We start from the raw sequence: 22,340 nt of genomic DNA on the forward strand, positions 1-22,340 counted from the left end.
TACCAAAAGCGGGACATTCTGTGGAATTCTCTTCTTGGAAAATGTGTGTTGGTTTTGATCAGCCCAGCTCCTGTCATTTACCTGTCATAATGAGTAATTTACATATGCTCTCTCTCTCTCTCTCGCCAGCTGAGTGTATTATCTCTTTATGTGTGGCAGAAAGAAAGAAGGCCAATCTACAAATATACAACACTTGACCCACAAAACACAGCGGCCGTCAATCTGAGCGGAGTGAGAATGGAAAGGCATGGAGGCAGCAAAGGTTTATAACTGACTAGCCTTCATATAAATCCATATCACTCTGTGCTTCCCTGCCGCCTGTTTCATGCTCTGTGGATGCATTTGTCAGCTTATGTTTTGCATGTTTGTTCACACTATGTGTGTCCAAGTGAGACACGCACACGTAGACACACAGACACATTCCCCTCCACCCCTTTGCAAAGCAAGCTGAGCAAGGGATTTACATATTTACATACTTGCAGAAATACAATACTCACTTGGCTGAGTGTACACTTCCAGCCTTTAATGGGTAAAAGAATAGCAGCTATTATTTATTCATCTCTTTATGAGGCCATATTTTCATTAATCGACCCTGGCGGCAGACAGTAAGGTATTGATTGCACTTCTGCTTCGAGGGGGTTAACTGTCTGTGTGTAAGTGTGTGTGAGTACGTGCTTGTGTGATGGTGCCAGTTTGTGTGTGTGCGTGTGCATGTCTGTCAGTCTGTCCGCATGCGTGTGTGTGAATACATGTATGTCTGGTGGGGCAAGTGTATGTGTGTGCGTGTGCATGTGTGTGTGTGCATGTATGTCAGTCTGTCTGTGGGTGTGTGTGTCTGTGTGTGCCCGTGAGTGTGAGCAAGTGTGTGTAAAGGAATCCATGACATCGATGCAGCCCACCCACAACAGTGGTTCCCTGAGGGGGAGCCAGACCCTCTGGGGCTGCAAGTGAACCTCAGCCCTCTCCCTTTCTCTCTCTCCCTCTCTCAACCCCAACCCTTAAGCCCAAGGCTTAACTCATCCCCAATACAAGTAATAGCATCATCCACGCATTAACACAAGCTTCAATGGGGAATTAGAAAAATGCCTTGAATTTCCTTGAGGGGGTGTGGTAGAGGGGGGGGAGAGGCCAGCGGGGGAGAGAGCGGACTGGATGAGGGCTGCTTAGGGGTCAGGTGGAGGTTGTCTCATCTCCTGCTGTACATATCTTTCATATGGATCTATGCATGAGAACCCTTACACAGATGTGAATAATTCAAAGCACTTGGAGGACTACAACAATCAGTGGCGAGCACCAGGAAAGGAGGTGCGATGGAGTGGATAGGGCCCAACACGGACACTGATTGCTGGGCCCACATGGATAATTAAGCATCAGTTGAGTGTGTGTGCATGTGTGTGTTGGTTCCTGGGTGTGTTGGTGCGTGTGCGTGTGTGTGTGCGTGTGTGCGTGTGTGCGTGTGTGCGTGTGTGCGTGTGTGTGTGTGTGTGTGTGGGTGGGTGTGGAAAGTAGAGCATAACATTTACATTAAAAAGAACTGTAGTTCTTTCATTCCGCACCAAAACGTCTGCACACGTGATAGACTGCGTGCATATTGACGCAGCGTGAGCATCGACCTAGCGTCCACTCTCAGGGAGAGACGGCAGCCTCTCGGTCGGGATGTATGTCGCCATATGGCTCCTATTAGGTCAAACCAAGCAGGTTAATCCAAGGAAAGCTGCTGAACGAGTCAGCAGAACAAGGCGCTCTGTACTCCACTGAACTGTGGCCCCACTTTCGGCTCACTGAAGTTCTATGTGTTTTCGAGTGTGAACACACCGCTTGGGATCACAGCCCTTTGAACTAGTTTTTGCATGAATGTTTCAAGGTGTGTTGGGGCCAAGTCATGACTTGATGGGGTTCCAAGTGGAGGTCCGGTCCGGTTTTATGGTCCACTACGTGGGTGTGGTTCGGGTCATAATGTTTTTTATGGTTCAGGATAATAACAAAAAACGAATGTGAGGGAGGAATTCCATATATCAGGGGTTTAGAATCTTTTTTTTGTGGGTTTTTTTCCACATAAAAACACTATGATTAAATACAGTGATTAAAAAGAGTTGTGGCAGTGGTTTTCTTGCCTCTCTATTCCCCCTGGAGTACTGAAGATAAAAGCTTGAGAAACGTTATAGTAGATTCTGTTCAGTTTAACAGAGAGAGTCTGCCATTGATGTGCATTTGATGACCCACTCCTTACTCTAAAAGAAAAGAAACAAGTGTGACCTCAATTGACCGTTTGATGACTTTGCCGTCGTCAAATTAATACGGTTCTAATTGTAAACTCTTTGTCAACCGCACTGGAATTCTTTCGTGGGAGGCCCACCTCATGAGAGCCTCCCAGGAAAGGTTGATGAAGATATTACAATTTGGTAGCAATGTCAGAGAGTAAGAAGACGTCAAGCGATGAACCCGTCAGCCGTTTAGCCGGCTAGCCTAGCCAGATAAAAACCCAAGCCATAAATAAATAACTCGTCCCGTGTCCCCTGTCCCCGTGACGATGACCTTACAGCGCGACCTCCCGACGGCGACGCCCCCCCCCCACCCATGTGTCAGGGACACAGATGGTGTTGGGCTGCTGTGTCCGGGGCAGAGGGGCGGTCTGTCTGTCTGTCTGTCTGGCAGACTGACAGCAGCTTAGCGCCGGAGGCTCATTAACAAGCAGCAGCCGGCGCCACACACAGCGGCAGCAGCAGCAGCAGCAGCATCAACAACAAGCTACCACGACAACGGACGACGACGACGGCCATGCTGCAGCCAGACGTCTGCATACCGATAACCACACACACCTCTATGTGCACAAACACAAAACCACGCAGAGAAACACGCATGTACAATCTTAGCACACACACATCTATGTACACACACACAATCCCATACCGAGAAACACGCATGTATGGGCACAGGCACATACACAGGCACACACACACTCTCACACACACACACACACACACACACACAAATACATACATATCCACACACACTGACGCACACAGTATCACACAGACCGATGTGTATGTAACACACGCAAGTACCCAGCCAGAACGCATTGGATTCACCATTAGTCTGATAGAGTGTATTCTGTACCCTGGCGAGTTACACGACTGATAAAATCCCCAAATAAATCTAAATGGATGTGAAAACACAGATGAACGCGGCCGTTCGTTATTAAATATCTGCAGCGGGTAATCACAGTCGCTTCACAGTCATTGCCCAAACATTGGCAGTGCAAACACATCACTCCGCGTGTATCCATTAAAACACTACACACTGTGGCAGCACTGTAGTGCCTGACAAATCTCCCTATTCTACATCAAGTAGTAAATGCAACGCTTGTGCTGCAGTCATCATGTTTACATAATGGGCGGTGTGTGTGCAAACGTTTCTTTGCAGTCACTCTGCCGTTTGTTGTCAAGACACCATCACAGCTCATTGGCTGACAGCAGGTTTAATTATGAGACCAATTATAGTTGGTACGAGAACCGCCGGATCTCGCCGCGAAGATAACACTCCCCCTGCAGTCCAATCTGGTGCCCGCGTGTTCTGTTTCAATTTAGGTTCTGTTCGAGTGTGGCTTTGGAATAATTGGGCAGGCTGGGTGGAAAGGAGGAAACGTGATGAAGACGTGAATTAAAACCATTTTGGCAGGATTTGATTTGTGTATGCTTAAGTGAAATGTGATGTGTCATGTTCAATGTTCAGTCTCTTTTGTTTTATATCTCATATAAAGTTCAAACATGGAGGCCAATGCCATAAAGAAGACTGCACCCTCGTTCCAGTGGTGCGGGCATGTGCTTAGGAGGTACAGCACGTTGTCCTGCAACAAGACGGTTGCTAGTCCATCCAGGCCTCAAGCTTCCCCTGAACAAGGAACCAAACCTTCAATTCTTTAACCGAGACAGAGGCCATGCATGGCTGACACCACTGTTGGGATGTAAATGTCTTTATGCATGAGTGAATATGTGAGTGGCTGTCTGAATGAATGCTTGGATTTGAGGTGCTTACTGCAGGGGCACTTCGAGTAGCCAATGAATTTAGAAGAGTACATCATAAGTTCAATCAATTATTCGTTCTTATTCAAAATATTACGAATCATATGAGGCATGAACCATAACAATGAAAATAAGCTAAAAAGACAAACGTGTGGGGGTCCTCATGTTGGCATTTGTTTTTTAGCACTCACGATGTGTGCAGCCGGTTGTGTGCTGCACAGCAACACACCCAAGACTGCTCTCATAGAGAGCTCCTGTGAGTGACACAAGAGCCAGGCTGGGCTGCTGCTTTCTCCAGAGTGTAGGATGTTGTCATCAAAACCACGTCCAATCACAGGCCCAGACTCACGCTGTCGCAACTGCAGCGTGTCGGAACTTCTGCGAGCACTTGATTATAGACCTGGCACGCTCTTCCAATACACTACTTCTAACTCAAATAAACGCACATGTTGTGTACTGTACACTGCAAACGTGCCACGAGTTGTATAAACTGAGAGATTGTACACACAAACACTTTTAATTCACAGGCGTGCAAAACGAGGGAAAAACATTCATGAACACACACACACACAACCAAACACACACACACTGACAAATGACACGACACAGCTGCGATCACAAGGAGAGCTCTCGACAACCTTGGAAACCAATCCAGTCACTAAATGACAGGATCACCGAAATAACCAACTTTGATCATTATGCCACTTCATACGAATTACTACATTGGAATGCTGTACTCACTGCTAATTATCGAATACATTTCTATCATGAAATAAGCCACTTTAACTCAACACTTGTTAGTGAGTGATAGCGACAGCCAACAAGATGATGCACCCTACACCCTCAGACAGCATGCTATTGGTACATGTTTGGTTATATATGCTAGTGGTACATGTTCGTCGACATACGCTATAGTGGTGAACAGTCACATATGGTAGTAGTTCACCTAGCCTACTGCTGCTTAGCATGCTACGTGCTAGGACGGGTTGCTGCTTCTTGGGTAATCGTTGAGTCAGTCTTGTGTTTGCTGTTGCTCTGCGTCCGTTGATGTCAGCCAAAACAGAAAAATGGCTCTTTATTTACTATTTGGCAAATCCTTTAATCCAATAACGACAGTGAATTCAGGTGCAGGCCTTTAAAGAGCAGGTAAGGGTTAGGCATCATGCGCTAGGATGCCTACAGGGAGGTTTTGGACATTGGGGGGGATGTTATTGACCTTTCTGTGCGCCATCTAATACTGCCCCAACTCCACCTCTCCCTCTTCCTTCATTATGAATGTTTTCTGCGTGCGTCAGACACTTCAATCCCAGGCAGATCGGAATAATTTTCCTTCGCTCCGTGACCCTCGTCCGAGGATTAAATGAACACACAGCTTCTGAGAACGTAACATGGGAAAAAGAACAAAAAAGAAAAGCTTGCTCTTGGATTCAAGGGCTGGGCGTTTTAAAGTACATGCGTCCGCGTGTGTGTATGTGTGTGTGTGGGGGTAAGTGTGTAAGTGTGTGTGCAAGTGTATGTTCAGCAGGTCTTAATTAGAGGAGCCCCGGAGGGTCTCTGCTGCCTTATGCATGAGACTAAAAGACTTCCATGAATACATTAGCCGCTGCGGGCGCGTTTCGCTACGCTAGCTGTTAAGTGAGGAGAAACCCGATACACAACACAATTCTTTATGGGGGGGGGGCAGCGATGACAGAATTTTTTTTTTTCACTTTTAAACTGCCAGCTTTGGGGGGAAGGTGAAGGAGGGGAGCTAGATTGTGAAATCATACCGTTTGGCCCCGAGACTGTTTTCAGGAACAGCCTCCCCCCTCCTCCTGCAGCAGTCAGGCAGTGAAGGCCGTTTCTGCGGCTTGAGATTCGGCCCCAGGAGGTAATTTCTCCGCTGTGGAGTGGACACCGTGAGTCTGTTGGAGGACAGCTGATATACAGCCCCTCACCAGAGCCCCCGCCAGGAGCTACCGGTTGAGAATATAGAAAGAGTTGCTGAGCTGTGTGTTGGAGCCGAGAGGCTGGAGGGAGTCCAGTGGGCCCTGTATCCTTCAAAAACCTATAGCACCCCCTCACCGCCCTTTCCCACACACTTAGCACGCATACATGCATGCACATAGACATAGATCGTATACACTTACACACGTCATTCTTATATGCATGTTGTAGATAAGCACTCCAGCGCAGAGACACTTACATATTATACACACACCATCGTTAACACACGACACACACACACACACACACACACACGCACACACACACACACACACACACACACACACACACACACACACACACAGGAGACCTCCTCTTCACAGTAGCAACAGCTGGTGTGTCCATAGAGAGACTGAATCTAACATATTAACAAAAACAATCCACCACCCTGCTAGAAGCTCTAAGAGTCTAACGTGTTGAGTTAAAAACCTTGCTCTTGTGATGAATTACAAGTTAACACTCGTGGGACGAGTGTCATCACATTTTCAGTTCAGCTCATTTCAACTACGGCTTTGTTCTGCTGCTCTTTGTGTTTTTATGTTCCTGTTGGACGCGGGGGAACACACACACACACACACACACACACACACACACACACACACACACACACACGTCAACCAGAACCTTCACTGAATTTGACTCCACAGCCTTCAAATCCGAGGCATAGATTGATTATGACAATCTGAGATTTATTCAGATTTTCATTTTCTCTTTTTCCTAAGATACACACACTTGTGAAATAGTTTTAAATTATTTACCAAGATTGTCAGTTAAACTTGATCATTTCCAGCCACTACGAAGCCCACAGCAAACTCTCGACAGTGTTGTGAAATATTAATTATAAGATAATAATTACAAAAGGCTAAAAACAACAGAGATAGGGACATGTTAATATAAAAGCAATCAGCTTCCAAAAGAGCTGATCTGAGCAGTGGCCATGCTGGTAAACATTACATCAGACCGCTACAGGGTTTCGTGTATTTGCTTGTTTGCATGTTGCATTATGAATAAAACTCATCAATAATGTAATTAATAATAACGTCAAAAGATTAGTGATAAGGTTGTATGAAATCATGAAGTCATATTCTAGTGTTTAAAACAAAGGCTATCATATTATTGGAATAGGTTTCATATTAAGTATCCATTATAAAATCCGATAAGGTCCAAAACTGCCAATCACCGGATGCTATACTGACCCCTGACCCTGCTCCTTTCTGACCTGTATTTGCTGTACTTTGCTTGAGATGAAAGTGTCTCCTAAATAACAGCCGTAAAGACCTCATCCTAGATTGCTTAACTCCTTGCCACAGTTTCCTGCAATTCATTCCCCAGGATTTCCATCACTCTGATGAGAGGAGAAGGATCTCCTTAATTAACTTCATTCCTTCCCATTATCAAGCAGACAGAATGTATCACTTGCAGCTAAACGCAATCTTGAGAGCCTTCTTAGTGAGCAATTTATTTCCCTGAATGTAAATTGTGTTAAATTGTCTGCAGCAGCTCTATATTAGTTGTGAATACATATTCTCTCTGACAGGGTAAGCACATCTCCCTCAGACGACTGCATTGAATAAAGTCTCTTTCTTTTCTGTCTGAGTCTGAGTCTGTCCACAGGGGCCCACAAGGCTGATCGGCCGTCTTTCAGTTCAGTTAGAATCATTCATAGGTTATCCATATGAATACTTGTGGTTATGCCAATTTGTACTGTGAGCGGCCCTCGGTGAAGCAGTTGGCAGGTATGAATATGCCATGCTTAAAGGCAGCCAGGCACTACAGACTGACATGGGGAATGAGTTGGAGGAGGCAGGATATAGTGTATAGCGCCTTGGATAAAGGATAATTTGGTTAAGGAACTAAATTGGTGTCTGGGGTTACCTTTGTGTACATCATTTATTATATGAATTTTTCCTATATATGTAATTAAACTAAAGAGTGGCCACGGAGGGGTTTGCACATTAATATCTCCTTAAGTTGTTATTAAAGTAAGGGAGGAGAAATGGCAGGTATTTTTTCCGCATGTTGCACAAAGCTTTGTTATTCCTGAAATACTGCAGACATTTTTCTATGTGTCTCGAAAGGAATCAGGGTTATTAATGTGATATATGTATGCACTCCCTTTGTGTTGATATTGGAAGGACATGTCATTCAAATAACTGGTAAGTTGCGTGAACTAAACAACTGTCGCAAAGGTCTGTCATCGAATGGCTAATATGAGAAAAATGGACAAGCTTTACTATCCTCCATCAATAATCAATACATGCTGTGATACTAGTTGTGAAGTTATTGTACATCAACGATTGCAAATTAAGACCATGCAGTTTGGAAAGCTACTTACTTAAACTGCATTGTGAAAAACGATCACAGCACTACGCTCCAGAAAAAAATATTATATTAAAGCCTTTTGTCTAAACATATATTTATATCAATAGATTTATATTATAGATGTATAACTAACAAGGTTGTGCGAGTCACAATGGATGGAAATTCCATAGTTGACAAGAAAAACACAAAGGTATGATGGTATGTTGTTACATTATGTAGGTTTACTCAATGGTGAAACCAATTCCCTCTATCGAATCAATCAAAAGAGCAAAGGCCTTCTGAAATATAATGGAGTACAACAACAGATGAGAATAATTAGAACAATCACAGGGCTATCACCACGACAAGGCAACCACTGCCTGTTCATTAGTAAATGAAATGCTTGTTGACACACAATGACATCAAACATACGCTAGTTTAATGTCAATTTGCAAATTACATCGGCCACGCTTTTAACAATTTGTGGCTAAGTCTTTGGCAGAACATTCTCCAGTTTCCTCTGTGAAAGTGGCTGAGAGTGGTTCGGTTCACTTAGCCAGTATATATTAAATGGGTTGGAGACTTGTCCACGCTAATTGCCTGGAATTCCTGTCTATTAATAGGATGTGTACAATGACCTAAATCAAAAGTAATTTTCATCTTTGCGTCAATAAGCTTCACTGCTGCATGTAATTGCTACGCTTACTACACAAACAACTCTGCCACTCAGAATTATGGATCATATTTAGATACTTAAATGCCCTCTCGCTGCTCCCCTTCTTCTTCGCTCCCCCATTCCCTATTTTCCCTCCCTTCTCTCTCCCCTCCTCCAGTAAGAAGGCGAGGGGGATCTCTAAACATTAAATAGCATTTTTGATCAAGTGGTGAGATTTACGAGTATCCCTTTTCATCTCCCTCTCTCTCTCCCCTGCCCCCCTTCCTCCCTTCCTCGGCCATCTATGTGATCAGTTTAATGAGCTCTCTCTGAGCTCCCTTTAAGCTCATTAACCTTTGCGGGTGGTTCTTCCCAGAGAGGGGGGTAGTCATTGATGTGCAGACAGAAGCGAGCCAAGACCTCTGGGAGACACAGCAGGCTCCATGACACCACTTTAAGTACAACAGTAGCCCTGTTGAAACACACACAGACCGGAAACAAGATAGATAAATATTTCAGATCCAAGGGATATAGCTCCCTAAAATTTCCGGAGTGCATGGAGAGAAAAGGAAATCCATTTTAAAGTTCAGGGATATCCAACAGTCATGCAGGCACCTCACAGGGTCATATTTTCTGTGGTTACATAACTATAACATCTTAATACTTTCTGTGTTTCTGTGTATTCTGGGTTCTGTGTATTTTGATAACAAGGAGTTTCCATCCGATCAGTGAACCCGGGGGACCAAATGGTATTAGTTTTATTTTGTCAGTGATGATACACTACACAACATTGTACGGACATTCTTAAACAGGCCCAAAAATGAACACGTCCCTATGCGTACAAATTTGGTACAACAGTTGTAACACTCATTTAGCTTTAAAGTGTCTAGCCCATAAAGAGACTTTATTCTCATTGGCATGCAGAAGCAGCCTTCCATAGACCTTGGAAAGGCTACCTGAAAAATGGTCAAAAGCAAAACCACTTAATCGCAAGATTAACAGAGGCATGAAGGTTCTCAACACATCCTTGAATCTCTGCAATACACTCAATTTGAAAAAGGTTAGTTCAATCTGTAAATCATTATAAAGTTTTAAAAAGGTTATGGCAACATCTCAACCTAATTTATACAACTTGGGAAAAGGCCCAAAGTTCTGACTTCCAAGATGTAATTATGAAAGAAAGGCTACTGATACACCTGCTTATAATATGCATATTCTTTATGCATTTGATGTTCTTCTGATACTGCCGATACTACTGACATCAGGATTTCTAATATAAAGCTAGATACCAACTGAAGAAAATGTCAGCAAAGGCAAATGTGACAAGGTGATTATTACGTCAATGAAACAAAATATCTCTTTTGGCTAACTAATAACCAAGTGTCACCCCACAGATGAATAATAAGTTATCAAACGACTCAAATGCAAATCAATCCTTACCAAAGCGGCCCTAACCTTATAAGGCCATTCTTTTAAAGCAGTGGGCCTGTTTCTCCATCGGCTGTGTTGTCAACAACATAATACATTGGTGCACAGAACGACGCGTTAAAAACAACACATCTTCTGTCTTCACATTCTCAAGGGATGCGAAGCTATGATGGCTTTGTGGAACCTCAATGCCTGCCTGCCTCCTCGGCCCCCGTTTCTGTCTCTTTTTTCACATCTCCCTTGGGAGGAAGCCATCCTTTTGGTTCTCTTTCAAGCAGATGCGTTACCACTGCTGTAATCGGTCGGCTTGCCTGAACCAATATTATCTTGCAGTGGTTTTTACTCTTTCTTCCGACAGAAAGGGGGTGTGCATATGCAGAACATCTGCACTTGTGGACACAGTCATTATTTTTTCAGAGGAATGGGCTAAATGAGGTTAAGAGGCACTGCACCCGAGGAAGATTAGTGCCATGCAAATTGTGCTTTTATTACTGTTAAGGTCACAGCCATCTATACAGCCATTTATAATCCACGGCAGGATGTAGCCACCATGGGTGGCCGGTGTAGCAGTATGCAGAATATCCTGGGATGTCATCAAAGAAACGTGCATGAATCATGTGACTCTTCCATTTGCTTTAACACAACGCTGCACCTAAACGAGAGGTAACCTAATAATGGCATCGGCAATCCGGATGAAGTGGGAGGAAGAGACATCAAAGTTATCTTATACAAAGGAGGACCGGAGCCTATTTTGTGCCATGTGATATAACGGGTCTGAAAAGGATTACATCATCGTTTAGATGGAGGTGGGGCTGGGAGAAAAGATCTTTACTGCGCTCTGGTGGCCGTATGAAAAACAACAACATGCCTCTCTCTGAAGGCAAGGCTCCCCACTTAAAGGATGATGCTGACAAAGAACATTTGTGATGGCTCCACCTCCTCTGCAAAAGGGTGAAACAGCAAAGTAGCATTATGCAATGGTAAACAGCAGTCTCCATTTCCCCCCCTCTATCAAATCGCTGTAATTAATGATTACTTCCAGAGCAGAGCTAATGCTTGCAATGCAACCAGACAAGTGCCTGGTGTTTGCAGTCTTCTCAGTGACTCACTGACAGTCGTTAGAAAGGGATGAGGCCTCTCGTTTGATGTTGTTCAAACCAAGGATTCTCACCAAAGAAGGCACAATCTGGTCCAACACCAACGTACACAGTGGCGCCAGCGAATAGTCTTTTGTGAGCTTGCTGTTCATGAGCAAGATAAACCACAGGGCCAATAGAAAAGTGACTTGAGGGTGCCATCACAGAGACTGTGAGTACTCCAGTTTGTATAGAATTGTTGCAGCCTGGCTTCCTCAGTAATTTCATAGTATTGCATTGTAATCACACGCTGGTGGTTGGCTTGAAAGTGTAGACACTTAAGAATGATTGAAACAATGACTGGAACAATGTACAAGTAGAATGCTTGCCTAAAGGTAGCCCAGCAGCATGAAGGAAGAAATGTCAGTGCATGTTCTGGCCTTCTGACCTTATTTCAAACACTGTCTATGAATACACAGAAACAAAGGAACAATTACAGAACTACAGAGCTACTGGGGCAGGATAGTCTAGTTGTATGGATGTTTGTCTCCCAGCCAGAAGGATCGGTGTTTGACCAACAATACAGGCCATGTCAGTCACCTCCATACCAGAGCTCTACCTTCTCCTGCATGACATATATCTTCACTTTGGATAAAGTCGCTTGGAATGGCCTGTCTGCTTGATGAGTAAACATTAATACAGCTCACTCTACAACTCTCACTCATGATTTCACTCAGAATCTTTGCTCAAGCCGGGCGCGGATGTGATTTTCATTCACACACTACGCCATTCCAGCAACGACAGCATTGGCGGCTACAGACCATAATAAGTCCTGCAGAGTTCTCTGTCTGCACTGCTTATTGCACAGCGAAATGTAGCAGAACTAATATCTTAAAATATTAGTCCAATCGTTCACAGTGAACAACTCCCAGCTCTCCGCGGGCGGAGGAGAATACAGATATCATTTCACGAGCACCTCGCCAACGCAGTGCAGGATCTCATTTCAGTTGCTAATGTATTCACGTTGGAAGCGTTTCCCCTTCTTCTCGCTTTGTTCCCTGGAAGCAAAGTGTGCCAGGGTAGTGGTTTCTTAGAGTGGTGTTTGCAGGCTTGAGAGAGAGAGAGAGAGAGAGAGAGAGAGAGAGAGAGAGAGAGAGAGAGAGAGAGAGAGAGAGAGAGAGAGAGAGAGAGAGAGAGAGAGAGAGAGAGAGAGAGAGAGAGAGAGAGAGAGAGAGAGAGAGAGAGAGAGATGAGGTCTAATGCTAGGCCATATGTACATTTAATTAGTTATTCTGTCCATCTTGGTTAGCCATCTCTGCCGTATGGACCTCTTATTAGCGAACACAGCCATGCAATTTGTATTCATGAAGTTTCCGAATGAAACTAATTTAGTCGCCGACACTACCGTTATTTTCGTCCACTAAGATATACCCATATGCCGTCCTTGTGCAGCTGGCTCTGATAATGTTACCAAATTAAAGGTTTTTTTTTACAATGGAGTGCTTGCTTTCATGCCATGAATCCCATGATGACTGTTTTATAGCACGGTGATACCCTGACTTATTTTAAATACATACTAGTTATTACTATTAAGTCATTGAGAAGACACTTTATTTATTCAAATACAGGTCATTATGGAGCAGGTAGGTGGCTAGACTTCTTGCTCAAGTTTACTGACAGGCTGGCTGTGGACATGGGGGATTGAATCAGAGTCACTATGCTACACCCAACACCTTGAAGTCTATAAACATGCCATTGGGTGGATGCTTTTCAAAAGCAAATCAAAAAGCGTCCAACGTGAGTGTGTGTTTTCATGGATGTCCCCAGAGGGAATCAATCAAACCCCAACCCCTGGCAGAGTTAGCCCCCCTGTTCTAGTGGAGCTAGCCCCCCTGTTCTAGTGGAGCTAGCCCCCCTGTTCTAGTGGAGCTAGCCCCCCTGTTCTAGTGGAGCTAGCCCCCCTGGTCTAGTGGAGCTAGACACAACCGCGTCGTGAAGAAACCTTCAGCGCTGGTTTTAATGAGTTGCTTTGGGCACACAGGTTTCGTTCTCAGTCAATGCTAATCGTTTTAATTTAAAACACCAGTCGGCTTAAAGCGGATGTTTTGACTGCATTAAGCATAAGCAATGAATGCATTTAAGAAAATGCTTGCATAAAGTACTGACCGATGCAGCATAGCTAAAATTGTTATTCGGGTCATCTGCTAGCGTTAAGCTTGTGAATGAGCACATTTTTATAGGGTGGGAAGCCTCAGGCGAGAGCTGCTGTTGGTTATTCAAAACATGCCGCTGCTGCTGACTGCCCTTGAAAAGTCTTGTTTATACAAAATTTAAATTAAAAAGCGGAGAGCAGATAGAAAAAAATGGCTTGGTGGTTTGAATTAGTCTTTAAAAAAGTACACAGATTACACAAAGGAATTGTGTACATAATAATAGAACCATGCTCCGCAGTGGAACCGTTCACAGTCCTTATGGGTGCTAATGCTTGTGATATTCCTGTAATGGGAAGGGACTGGGTGTCAAGGCTGGATGTGAGAGGCGGCTGGGGGGACTGGTCCGGGAATGAGGGGGAATATTTGGGGCAGGGTGGTTTTAGGGAATGAGGTTAGGGTCTCCAGCGCTCGCTGTAAAAACAAATAAAATACCAAAATGGGCTCCCTGGGGTGCTCTATATGTCACCCGGCTCTGCATTGCTCAGTTGGCCACACCCGCTGGCCAACCTTTTTGAAATGTCAGCACCATAAAACCTGCAAAGGATTCAATGTGCCGGACCCTCTGGTGTCAAACGCCATTAGTTTTAATCTTATTTGTGGTGAAATTGCTCTCCAAAGGTAAAGGGATCTATAACTGTCTGTACACCCCGGGCGAGGCCACTGTAAATCTCTCTCTAGCCATCCCTTTCTCTCCTTCTCTCTTTCCGAATCTCAATCAATTTCTATTGCTATATCTCCATCAGTCTCTCAGTCCCTTCTCAATCTCTCTTTGTGCTGATGGTTTCTCTCCCAAAGTTCATTGGGTTGGAAAGTGGATGGCTACATTCAGCTAGGCTGGGAGGCGGGCAATGACGGACAGGCTTTGGGGAGCGGTTAGCTATACGAGTTAAGTTAAGTCATTGTTAGCTGAAAGTTAAGTAACTGTTAGCTCGGAGTTAAGGGACCGATTGCTCTAATTTACATAACTGTTAGTTATAATGAAACTGATAGCTTAGCTATCTATGTAACTGTTAGTTACTGTTTGCTGTAGGGAAACTGAAACAAAACGGGAAAGTCAATGTACGTATGAAGTAGTCAAAATAATTTCCGCTCTTTCACTATTATAACCTAAAACTATCTTGTAGTAAGTTTCTCACTCTTTGCCAATGGTGAGCTCACTTAAGTTAGGGCTGGCTGTGACCCTATTGTAAATAAATAACATTGTTCAAGGTCAACCAGACATCTCTCCTTTTGTATCATCTTTCAAAATTGTAATCCAGAAGCAAATCCCAATATCTTTCTACCTTTACCTCGGATTCTACATTGATTTCAACCACCAGCATTGGCTGCGAAGTACATAAAGCTATATATCTAGCTATATGTATACATATAGATCTGTCCTAGAACATATATATGTTGTGTTCCGCTTTATGCTAAGTAACTGCAATATATCAAAGTTAGCAACTGTCAGCTATAAGCAAAGTAACAGACTACTATAAGTTATGTTAGTGTCAGCATAAGTGAGGGAATTGTCCTTGAAGTTGCATTAACTGTTGGCTCTCAGTAATGAGGAGAGGCCCACGTTTAGTGATGTTTACTTGCCGCCAGAAATGCAACTTGGAAGATGTCCTCTCCACTCTGCCCCTCGCCGCCAGCGGGGGTCCGTTGGTGAGTGGGGTCAGCCAAACAGTGGGATCCATTTGTCCAGTGATTTCACCATATGCTCAGGTACATAAGGGTCACTTTCAAGGCACTGCCCCACTGCGCTGGTGCCCCGGCTTCCTGACAGTGATAGGAGGAGAGATGAGATGAACAGTGGAATTACCACGGTAAGGCTTATCCAGGCAGAACTCGATGAGGCAGATCTCTGGAAATGGAACAGATGCAGATCAGAATGTTCGGATAACACGACAAATAATCCCATACAGGAAAATAAAACTCAAAATGATTTGTATAGGTAAATGCAATGCAATATAGGCTTTCTGCTGAGTTGTTTTGTTAAAGCTTGTTAGTGAAAGTCACTTTGGATAAATAAGTCTGCAAACTGACTAAATGTTTTTACTATTTGCTATTTTCAGTCTCAAAAATCGTAAAGAAAGTTTGACAGCAAACTCCGGACTACGAAAAGGGAATTCACGGAAACCATGGGGAAGGGAGGGGGATTCGGGTTTTCATTGACAACAAAAGAAATGATTATAAACAAAATAATATTGAGGAAGTATATCTGCATCTATCTAGAGGCAGTGTGCATTACTCACTGCAGATGTGAACGCAAAAGGAGGAAGTACATATTCACACGCTGTGTTTTTGAAACAACAGGCCTCAGCCACAGACACTATCTGGCCTCATTGTATTATATGTCTAAGCCACTTCCTCTGTGAAAGAGAGAAGGGTGGAGGGCTGGTGGTTGTATCTGTAGGTGGAGCGTTCCACTTCCTCTATTCTTGATGAGTGTGGTTTCCGCTGAGACAGTGGCTCTATCTCTTTGAGTAGATAGCAACATGCACAGCAATGGCCTGGCACCAAAAGGATAAGCGTTAAAAAGAAAAAAATACGCATACATGCACATACTTAAGTATACTATACTACTACACTTTATATGTATACAATGCCCCTCGTATGTGCTGCAACTCTGAGGGAAATATATTCATTGAAGGATCTATGGGCATTCTGGGTTCTACGAAAAACATAGGAACACTATTCAAAAAAGGTGAAGAACTGCTAATATGAAGATAAAACGTGGTTGGCGCCAGAAACACAAGGCCATGTGTCCAGTTTCATGGCACCCTCCAGCAAAGCCACCCCCCCCCCCCCAACACCCCACACACACACACACACACACACACACACACACACACACACACACACACACACACACACACACACACACACACACACACACACACACACACACACACACACACACACACAGATCTGGCTGTATAAAACAATCCAAAAATGCCACTGCCACGTGACAGAGCCACAGCTGTCCAACACATGTCTAGCCTTGCTACTTCACGGGCCAAAACACGTAACCGCTTGTTTTGTGTTTCCCCTGCAATCCTGCCACAGGATTGCAATTGGGCCACAGCAAAATGTAGAATCATCCAGCATGCCTCATTCTCTCTGCTTGCGTCTCTCTCATTCTATCCATCTCTCTCCACCTCTCTCCCCTTCCTTAATGCCACATGGTAGTAGTATTGGCAGAGCCATAGCTTTGTTGTCCTGTAGGGAGGCACCGATTTATCGGCCATACATCCGTACTGGACCGATATCTGCCTTGTTGACTGCCATCGATCAATCGGCAATTAAGGTGACATTTGCCAATGGCAGTGGCCGTTCAATTGTTGCGAAATAAAAAAATGTGAAAGACGGCTATATTAAACGTTCTCTTGTTTATTTACACGATTGAATGTGTGCTCATTCAAGTGTGATGAAGGGCTGAAAAACTATGAACAGTTCTGCTTTTAATGATGAAGACTTTGTACGAAAGGGCAAGTAAAATAAAAATCGATAATAAAACCCGGTATCGGCAATCGGTATCAGCCCAGAATTACACAATACGTGCATCCATACTGTCACATGTGTGTGTGTGTGTGTGTGTGTGTGTGAGAGAACACGGTTGCTGGCAACAAGCGTACCCTGTGGAACCATGGCAATATCCTACAGTCCCCTGATATTCCTTATTTAGGATATCAGGGACCCATCTTCCCTCACTCTCTCTCCCTGCCAATGTGGAGCACCAGATGGCGTTGTCAGAAGCTCTATAATACTGCAGGGAGCTTCCAACGGTGGGCCTCTGCTGGGCATTGTGGAGGAAAATGAGAATTCATAACAGCGCAAACAATTCCAGACATGGAAATACATAGAAGAGTGGGGATTTCTGCCACTCAAAAATAATTAAATTGTTCCTTTGTCAGAAGACTGGCTAGGGTGTTTGACCTCCAGTCAAGAGGTAGGGTGCTTAATCAATTGACCTCTTACTTTAAAGCATACTTGGGAGGCCCCTACCTGCCTTACTATGGCTTTTATCAGAATCGCAGTCGCTTTAAAATGATCTCGTAAATAGTAGCAGTTTACAAAGATAATGGTTGTATTTTGAGGGCGGTTCAAACCAGTTTGATGGCAGATTGAACCTGTCAGGTGCCCGCATGACTCGCATGCAGCGAGCCTTATTTGCACTCTGAACCCCGCACTAACTGAAACCGTGAGCTGGTGAACCGATATAACACCTTTTCCTTCCCTCAGAGCAAGTCAATCCAACAACCAATCACACTTCATATCATAAGGTGCTGGGGGAGGGTTATTGAGGATGGCACAGGGGTGGGGATTGACACTGTGTGGCAAAACAAATCTCATTTGAACATGATTCATCCAGATAGCTGCGTCAAATGTATTCAGATTTGACATCAGAGACTCAGACGGATGCTGGCAGCCCGGTGCATGGCACTGAATAAAACATTTGTTCCACAATCCGCTTCCTGGGGCTGGTTGATCTGTGCTGTGTGTGTACGTGTGTGTGCATGAGGGCAAGTGTGTGTGTGTGTGTGTGTGTGTGAGTATGTGTGTATGCGTGCGTGAATGGCCTCACCCAAAACCACTTGCTGGTCTCACCATGGGAGAAAGAATCACAACAAGGAAGGATTATGACATGATATGATTATTTTACTGAGTCTTTTGGTTGTCTGCTTATGAAAACAAGTAGCACCTCGAGACAGAAGACGTGTCTGTAACATTTAAGTCATGAGTAGACAACCTGTTTACAAACCGAATGTTTGCAGTCTACCTGTAGTCATCCATGACAACGATGCATAACCCTTACATCCTCATAAACGATTTGTTGGATAAAGCTTATGCCTAGTGACTAATGGCCAAACGGTAAAAGGTGGTTTCTGTTCCTAAAGTTAATGTAACTTATTAGAGAGGGATGGCAGCTCACTGATTAACACATTCTATTCTCTTTGTCGCTTTACATGTGTGCCCTGTGGCGTATGTGTGATAATTAATAATTAATGTAAGTGTGTGTATGTCATGTGTATATATAAGATTAATGAAAATATTAAATATAGATTATATTACCTGACCTTTATCTGTTAAGTTCTAAAGCAATACAGGGGGCCTACTATGATACAAACATTATATGCAATATTAAGTGAACACTGTGCATACTCAAGAGTGTATACTACACAATAATACATATATGATAAATGTTTTAACGAGAAAAAAGTGTCAAATAGAGTTGAGTAACCTTGCTTACAAATAAGAGTGGCTTGCTAAAGGGCACTCTGACATTGCTCATCACTGTGAAACAGACTGACCTTCTGCTGTATCCCTCTCTGTGTGGAGAAAAATAGGAATTCTTCGAATCGTGATTCGAAGTCGTTGGTGTCGTCATTCCAAAAAACTGAGGACATTTTCATCATGTTCCAGCTATATATATATATATATATATATATATATATATATATATATATATATATATATATATATATATATATATGAGGAAACACTGACCCCTTGTGGCTCCACACCCCGTCAGAGCCTATGGCTAGAGACGCCGAATTTGGGTGGTATGTTTCTGCAATACGGGATGCTGCCGTTTCAGGACCCTAGTTTTTCATAAACTGCCTTCAGGACGCAAGTTTATTCTTCCTTGGAGGGCAAATAGATGTCCTGGGTAAGTAATGAAGAATAAATAATAAAAAACGGGATAAAACACCCAAACCACCTAAACCTAAACTTAAAATGTAAACTAATAACTAAATTCCCAAACCTTAAACTTCACCACCTCTAACCTAACACCTAAACTAACCTTCTTTAACCTAACAACTTAAATTAGCCATTTCCAACCTTAATCCTAAACCTAGCCGTCTCTAACCTTATTCCTAAACCTAGTCACCTCTAACCTTATTCCTAAACCTAGCAACCTCTTACCTTTGTCACGTCTCGCCCTTCTCCATAGCTACACGCTGCAACACTTCTGCCCCCTGTGTTTCCCACTTGTGATTGTTCCCCGTCGCGTTAATTGTTTTCACCTGTCCCTAATTACCTCTTAGTAGTAATGCACTACAATATAGTACTGCAAAAAATATACTCTTCCTCGTGTATTTAGTGTGTTTCGCTCCTTCTGTGCCAGTTCTTCTTAGTAGGCTACCTCCCCGTCTACGGTCAAAGCATTATTTTCGCAGTAATCTATTGAATATCCTCTCTATCGCTTCAACTTTTTTGTACCTTTGCCTTGATTACTACTGCTTCCCCGTGTATCGAACCATTGACACCAGTAAAGACAACTCTTTCTGATTCTACCTGCCTGTCCAACACCTGTGTGCAATAGCATTACAACCTTATTCCTAAACGGAATCATCTTACCAGCTATGAGCAATTAATAACTGAAGATAAACGTGAATAACAACTCCATCCTAGGGAAAAGTAACTCGTCTTCGTCTTAATGAGAAGCAAGAGAAAAAAACGAAAAGAAAATCACCTATATGGTCCAATATAGATGCGGTCCTATGAGCCCGTCCTGAAACTGCTTCCTTTGGTTTTGCAGGAACATTCAATTGGGGAATTTAGATCCGCGTCGTTGAACGTGGTGCATGTCCTCATTGTTACTCTCAGAATCAAAGCTGTGTGCTTTCTTTTCCTGCGTCAGTACTTTCCCGCGTGTAAAAACTCGATTAAGAGGCAGCCCAGTGGCAAAAGAAAAAGACTAATCAGATTTTGTTTTGTCAAATTGGAGTGTTTAGGGAGCAGTTTACACAGGTCATCATTAACTAAAAAAATAATAATTGTACCCAGGAGGCTATGATGAAGAGTACTACGAAATCTGAGGGAGGGAAACTACTCATCGTCTCATCATTGAAAGGATGATTCGATGATGCAATCGAGCGTAAAAAAGTGCTATTGAATCAACGCAGAATTACATGGAATAAACAGAGGCTCGCAACTTGTGTGACGGGAAGATAAATAACAATAACCAGACACTAACATCGTTCACTGACAGCAGGGGGCAGCATGTACCCATCCTCTATCCTCCCCCCAACCCCCACCACTCCCCCGTCATGTCCAATGGCCACTCACCACCGGCTGCCACTGCTAATATATAGGATCAGCCATCATCCAACAAACACGCCGAAGTAATGGCTGCCAGCGGGTCAACCACACCTGTCTATTTCCACCACTTCGCCCTAGCCGTCTCCCCCCCCCCCACCCCCCACCCCCCACCCCCACTCCCTCAGCTCCAACCTCGGTTTCTGCTATAAACCCCAGCGCTCCGTCTCATTATGTGCTCAGCTGATCGACCGTACCGGTTATGCTTTGTCTTCATTCACGGCTGATTAAAAGAGGCTTATTAAGGCGCCGCCGGGGCTCGTGCCTGGAGCTGCGGCCGTGGGCGGCCATAAAGTGAAGGTGTAGACGGCTGCTCTCCCCGTGACCCTCTCTCCACCACCACTCCACTGCTCCTTTCACCGCCCACTGGAACAGACAGTCATTTTATTCAAATGAGGAAAAAATGAGTTGAAGGTATGAGCCCCAATGTGTTTTGCAACTATGTTTGTTTTGACAGTGGATTTATTTGATGTAGTTCATATTTGTGGTGATACGTAACATGCCATGTTGGTTAACATTCACGGTTTATCTATAGTTAGTTATTTGGAAGTTGCCATTTAGAATAAATTCCCTCATCAAGCCTCCCCCCAACCCTTCAAAGGCGGCCAAGCTGGCTTACTGAGAGAGAGAGAGAGAGAGAGAGAGAGAGAGAGAGAGAGAGAGAGAGAGAGAGAGAGAGAGAGAGAGAGAGAGAGAGAGAGAGAGAGAGGCTGATCTGTGTGGGTGTGGGGGGTTAAGATCGAGGAAGAAGGAATACACACACACACACACACGCACACGCACACGCGCGCACACACACACACACACACACACACACACACACACACACACACACACACACACACACACACACACACACACACACACACAGGCCACTGGAGTGCCTGATATCACAGGCACAGTGGGGCCTGCTGTCCTCTAAGATGTCCTCCACAGCGGGGTGTGGTGGGGAACAAGGAAGTGGACACAGGGTCTGGTGTGTGATGATTGGATTATATGAGTCACATGGGTGATGCTCTGGCTCTTGGCTGAAGAAGGCCTTGTGAGGACAGCTGATGGTAGGAATAGGGCGCTAGACAAGCATGTCATAGACAGATTTGCAGAGAATATGGGGTTTTTATTCTATGTTTAGGCCTGGCATATTTTTAGGTGTTCCTGTGTGTTTGAGAGTGCTGTTCCTGCCTGGATTTGAGTTAGGAAATAGAGGGAGAAAATAAAGGAAGACACATACTCACACACTGACACATACACAACCTATGCACAGTATTATGCAAAAATGCCCTAAAACAAATACATGTGAATGCAAACTCAAGACACTGCATTTTAAGAAGTAAGCAAAATGGATAGTTTGTGTGTGTGTGTGTGTGTGTGTGTGTGTCTGTGTGTATATGTGTATGGCTACAAATTTTAACGCCCATGATGCATTGCGGTCCCTGTGCCCGCCTTGTCCGTAATGTGCCGCGTTACGTGTCACGGTCCCATCTCAAAGGAGATCAGGCTGACAGGCAAAAAACATGGACCAGATAGCAACTGTGATACTGTGCCTTTATTGATCTGCAGGGGGACGTTA

The sequence above is a fragment of the Pollachius pollachius genome, assembly GCF_949987615.1.
Source record: "Pollachius pollachius genome assembly, chromosome: 1".
In the NCBI taxonomy this organism is placed as follows: domain Eukaryota; kingdom Metazoa; phylum Chordata; class Actinopteri; order Gadiformes; family Gadidae; genus Pollachius; species Pollachius pollachius.